Raw genomic sequence first — 6,206 nt, 5'->3', positions numbered from 1 at the left:
CATTCCTTTCAAGTGACTAGAAAAGACACGTCCAACCAACAAAAAGAATAAAAGTGTAGTACATCAACATAAGAAACCAATGGAAAACTTAAATCTATCTTTAATTACTCGATTGTATTTAACTACCATACTCAAACATAAGAAACAAAATTGATGATAAAAACAAGAATCTCGTGCCCACATCAAAGCCTTGTAGCATAAAACTCCACGAGGCACAGTCACACAGTAACACCAAACTACTAAAAACGCAATGGAGAGGATGAGTAAACACATCAACGCAGCCTCCTGGCCTCGCTCTCAGATTGAGAACATCACCCTCCCTGATAGGTCCTTTGACATTTCGCGTAATGAATCAGTTCTGATCATCAATAAATTCACTCTCGGCTAGGCCACCTGACCTCTAGACCTAGTCCTACCCATAATTTTCACCATGATCGCATGCTTGATTTGTGAATACATTCTGTAAAAGCAGTAGATCTATCAAATCAAATGCAATTTTCTGAAATAGTTATAAAAACAGGTAATAATCAAAATAGCTTCTGTAAACAATCATAAGCAGTGTTACATAGACCTACGTCTGCATTATAGTTAACAAATAAACATGCTGATTTGTATACACTTAGCCCCTGTTCGACAACCATTATATTTATAAAAAACAATGGTTTGAATAGTGATATCTCAAAGAATGTGTAATTAAAAAGGAGGAAAAATTTTTGGATTTTATTGTGTGAATGTGCAGTTGAAAATGAATACATATAAAAAGAGAGCTTTTAAATAATGGTTGTCAAACAGCTGCTGACTGCAACCATAGAGACATGTGGGTACTCATTGAGAAATGGACAACTAATCGACAGACCGGAAGACACTAAGCATATGAGCATTTTTCAAAGGAGAAGAACATAGGATTCCATAAAGTATGCAACAACTGCCAAAAATTGTTTCTTATGCTATTTTTAGAAGTTTAAATGCATTGTAATTTCACTAATTAAAGACAGGGTTGAAGACCATAAAGTGCACCAGGTCCAAAATTCCAGTTATGATCACATATAAACTATTCGGCCTATAGGCAATGTTAAGCTAAAGACCAACTAGTTTTCTTAAAACAAAAAATCCAAGCAATATTGCACGAGTGGGAGAATGTTGGGTCTTTTAACCTAGTTTGCAATATTAAAAGGGATTTTGTCTTAAGAAATCTAGTTAAACTCTAGCTTAACATTGCTTATATGTGAACATAATTGGTTTTTTGGGCTCGGTGTGTTGGAGGAAAGAGGGGTTTACTAACTTGAATTGACTAAGCTTTTAAGGAGGACAACACTAATAAGAAGAAGGAAGTGAACAAAAGGAAACTTATATTTATCAACTTCAAGACTTACACACTTTTTGGCTTATTACAAAATAGATAACACTACCCCTTTATATAGTGTTTACATGAAACTTCTAGTTCACACATTTTTCTAGAGAATTCTAGACCACATATTTACATAAGACTTTTAGACCACACATTGGACAAGATATTTTCCTAAAATACTCTAAATAGACTTTATAATACTACTATTCTTCTTGACACATTACCACATTTATCACCATATATTTTACTTAGATATTTACATGAATTTTTCTAGCGGATATTTTTGTAGATTTTTCTAGATAATATTTCTAGAAATGTGAGGCATGTTGGGCTTTTTAATTGCTTTGGGGCCTATGGGCAAAGTCCTTAAGCCCAAAATATTTAGTCCAAAAATCAAGTTTATTACTTAACATCCCCCCTTAAACTTTATTTTAGTACTCCAAGTAGAGTTCTTAACTTGCTAAACACGTCGAGCTTGAGTGGTTCAGTGAGAATGTTGGCGATCTGCTCCTGGGAGGTTACATATTTCAGCTACACTTCTTTCTTTGTAATACTTTCTCTTATGAAGTGATATCTTGTATCAATGTGCTTGCTTCTATCGTGGAATACTGGATTCTTTGCCAATGGTAATGCCGATTTGTTATCAATATGGATTTCAGTTGGTTCTTCTTGTGATACTCCAAGCATCTTCAACAAGTTTCTAAACTAAATCGTATGGCAGACACTTGATGTAACTACAACATATTCAGTTTCACATGTAGACAATGCTGCTATCAATTGCTTATTTGAGCTCCAAGTGAAAGATGTGTCGCCCAAGTAAAACACATACCCAGTCGTAATCTTTCTATCATTACCGTCTCTGCCGCAATCGCTATCACTACATCTAACAAGTTTGAACTCATTAGGTGATGAACAAACTAAGCTATAATCAAGCGTACATTTGATATAGCGAAAAATTCTCTTTGCAGCTTTCATAGGAGTCATGGTAGGTGTCTCCATATAGCGATTGATGAGCTCAATTCCAAAAAGGATATATGGTCTTGTGCACATCAAATATCTTAGACTTCCAACAAGACTCTTAAAAAGTGTTGGTTTACTTTTTCACCTTCATCATTTTTCAACAACTTGGTTCCGCATTCGATTGGGGTGCATACAAGCTTGAAATCCTCCATATTGAATTTCTTTAGAATTTCTTTCGCATATCTTACTTGCGAGATAAAGATGCAATCCTCCATTTGCTTTACCTCAATCCCAAGATAGTAGGCCATGAGGTCGATATCCGTCATCTTGAATTTCTTAGCCATGGCCTTCTTAAACTCAGTTATCATATTTTGATTATTTCCTATGAATATAAGATCATCTATATACAAACAAACAAACAAAATATCTCCTTTCTTATTTACCTTTGTATAAATGACATACTCGTGAAGGCATTTTGTGAAATTATTTTCTAGAAAATACTTATCAATTCTACATTCCATGCCCTTGGAGCCTGTTTCAACCCATATAAAGCTTTTTTTAGTTTTAAGACTTTACTTTCATGTCCTTTTATTTTATAGTCATTTGATTGCTCCACATAGATTTCTTCTTCAAGATAATCATTTAGAAAAGTCGATTTCACGTTCATTTGAAATATCTTCCACTTATTTTGAGTTGCAAAAGAGATGATTAATCTTATGGTTTCTAAACGAGCAACAGGAGCAAATACCCCTTCATAATCGATTCTCGACTGTTGGTTGTATCTTTTAGCAATCAATCTTGCTTTATATATCTCCACTTCTCCTTTAGCACTTTTCTTTTCCTTGTACACCCATTTAACTCCAATTACACTTTTTCCTTTGGGAAGAGTCGTCAGCTCTCACGTGTTATTTTTCTGAATAACCTTAATTTCTTCATCCATGACATTTCTCCATCTTTTATTTTGCGCCGCTTCTTCATACCCTATTGGCTCACAGTCGGCAAAAAGACAAAAGAGTGTGAGATCATTTTGGTTTTCTATTACCTCATTTAGCTCTTGTAGGCTCCTCATCCGTGGTGTCCTTTCGCTTGAGCTTTCTCCTCGTGAAGATGATGGAGAAGCATCTCTATGAGTAGGTGATAAAGGTGGACTGATAAGCTCTTATTGCTCTCCATTCTCTTGTTTTTCTTCCTCAAAGAATGGTAAGAAGTCATAGTCTTCTTCTTAGACACCCCAATCCCAAACTTCTTCTTCATCAAACTCAACATCTCTACTTATAATGATCTTTGCCTTGCTTGGATTATACAACTTGTAGCCTTTAGAGCGAGAGTCATAGCCGATAAAGACATACCTTTCCCTTTTGTCATCTAACTTGGACCGCTTTTAATCTGGTACATGAGCATATGCAATGCTCCCAAATACTCGTAGGTGAGAGATGCTGGGCTTTGTTCCACTCCATGCTTCTTGTAGTATCTTATTCCACACACTTCTAGAAGGCGATCGATTAGACAGATACACGGTGCAATTAACAGTTTCGGCCCAAAGTTCTTTGGGCAATCTCTTACTTTTGAACATGCAGCGGGCCATGTTAAGAATGGATCTATTCTTTCTTTTGGCTACTCTATTTTGTTGTGGAGAGTATGGAACCGTCAATGGGTGACAAATTTCATTTTCCTCACAATATTTCTCAAATTCTTTGGAGGTGAATTCTCCTTCTCTATCTGATCTCATGGCTTTTATGCTATAGTCACTTTCTTTCAATAAGAGCTTTAAACATTTTGGAAGTTCTAAAAACTTTCGATTTTTGTTTGAGAAAATAGACCCAAATCTTTCTACTAAAATCATCAATAAAAAGAACAAAGTAATTGTTCTTACTAAGAGAGCTTGGATTGATTGGCCCACAAACATCCGAGTGTACAAGTTCTAGCGGCTTCTTAACTCTTGTAGATCCTACTTTTGGAAAACTTTTCCTCGAATACTTTCCAAGTAAGCATACTTTACTTAATTGATCCGCATAATTTATTGGAGGCAAACCTTTCACCATCTTCTTCTTACTCAATAACTTTAAGACTCCAAAATTAAGATGTCCAAATCTTAAGTATCAAAGCCAAGATGAATCTTTAAAACAAGCTTTTAAGCATTTAACAACATCATTTTGAATATTTAACGCAAACATTCTATTTCTTGTCATAGTGACCTTGGCAATCAAATTTTCTATTTGATCTCTTATTGAAAGACTGTGATCTTTCAAATGAATATCATAATCATTCTCTAAGAATTGTTCCAAACATAAAATGTTATTCTTCATATTGGGCACATAATAGATATTTGAGATAAATTGATGCGTACTATTTTTCAAGCTGATCAAGATTTTACATTTTCCTTTTATTGGGATCTTGGGTTCATCTCCAAAGGTAACATTTTCGCTTACCGATTCATCAAACTCCACAAACATATTTTTTTCCACATATGGTTGCTTGCTCCTGTATCCAAATACCAAGTGTTCTTTTATCTGCTCTCTTCACCTTTGTAAGCCAACAGTAGTGCATGATCCACTTCACTTTCCCGACAAGCGTAGTTTGCTTTCTCCTCAACTTGGTTAGTAATATTTCTACATTCTGAAGCATAATGACCAAGTTTTTGACAATTTTAACATTTAATTTGAGATTTGTCATACCTTGGCCCCTCACTTTGCCTCATACATTTTCCTCTTCCACAACCTCTGGTGGAAAATGAGCTTGGTCTTCTTTCCTCCTTGTAGAATGCACTTCTTTCTCGATCTTGACCTCATCCTCTTCCTTTTTGGCTTCTTCTATTGTTGAACCTTCCGTCACCCCTCGTTCAAAGTGAGCTTTGTTTGAAGAGCATGCTCTAATGGCTCTTCTTTCACCTTCCTCTTTAATCTTTCCTGATAGGTTTTTACGATCCCATGAGTTGATCGACACTCATACTATCTAGATCTTTAGAATCCTCAATGGCTACAACTATATAGTCAAATTTAGAATCTAAAGGCCTAAGTATCTTCTCAATTACTCGAGTGTGGTTCAACTTTTCTCCATTCCTCTTTAATTGATTCACAATAGCCAATAGTCTGGAGAAATAATTAGAAATTGATTTTGGTTCTTTGATATGTAAAGCTTCAAACTCACCTCGAAGTGTTTGGAGTCGAACATTTTTTACCTTCTTAACTCCTTCGTGGGAGTTTTACAAGATCTCCCATGCTTCCTTCCTCATAGTAACACAAGCTACTTTCTCGAACATGCCTTCATCTAAGGCTTGATAGATGAGGGTGAGCGTCTTCTTGTCTCTCTTCCTTGCATCCTTCAAACTATCCATTTGTGCTTGGGAAAGAGTGACCTCGTCTTGTGGCTCTGTGTAGCCTTTCTCTACGATCTCCCATGCATTTTACGACCCGAGCAATGCTTTCATCCTTATATTCCAATTATCGTAATTATCCTTATTGAGTTGGGGGACTTGAAAATGAATCATCCCACTTGCAATTTTTCACAAGAACCTTAGGGCTTTGATACCAGTTTGTTGGAGGAAAGAAGAGTTTACTAACTTGGATTGATTAAGGTTTTTAAGGAGGACAACACTAATAGGAAGAAAGAAGTGAACAAAATGAAACTTGCATTTCTCAACTTCAAAACTTAAACACTCTTTTGGCTTGTTACAAAATGGAGGACATTATCCCTTTATATAGTGTTTACATAAAAATTCTAGCCCACACATTTTTCTAGAGAATCCTAGACCACATTTACATAAGCCTTTTAGACCGCTCATTTGACAAGATATTTTCCTAGAATACTCTAGATGGACTTTATAAGACCACATATTTTTCTTGACACATTACCATATTTATCACCACATATTTTACTTAGATATTTACATGGATTTTTC

General features: G+C 35.4%; 1 pseudogene; it reads right to left on the bottom strand.

The window, feature by feature from the left end:
• Positions 1-272: 272 nt before the first annotated feature.
• LOC111391092 lies at positions 273-459 on the bottom strand (annotated as a pseudogene).
• Positions 460-6,206: the final 5,747 nt, after the last annotated feature.

This window comes from Olea europaea, unplaced genomic scaffold (assembly GCF_002742605.1).
Source record: "Olea europaea var. sylvestris unplaced genomic scaffold, O_europaea_v1 scaffold753, whole genome shotgun sequence".
In the NCBI taxonomy this organism is placed as follows: Eukaryota; Viridiplantae; Streptophyta; class Magnoliopsida; order Lamiales; family Oleaceae; genus Olea; species Olea europaea.
This window is presented reverse-complemented; position numbering and strand designations above follow the sequence as displayed.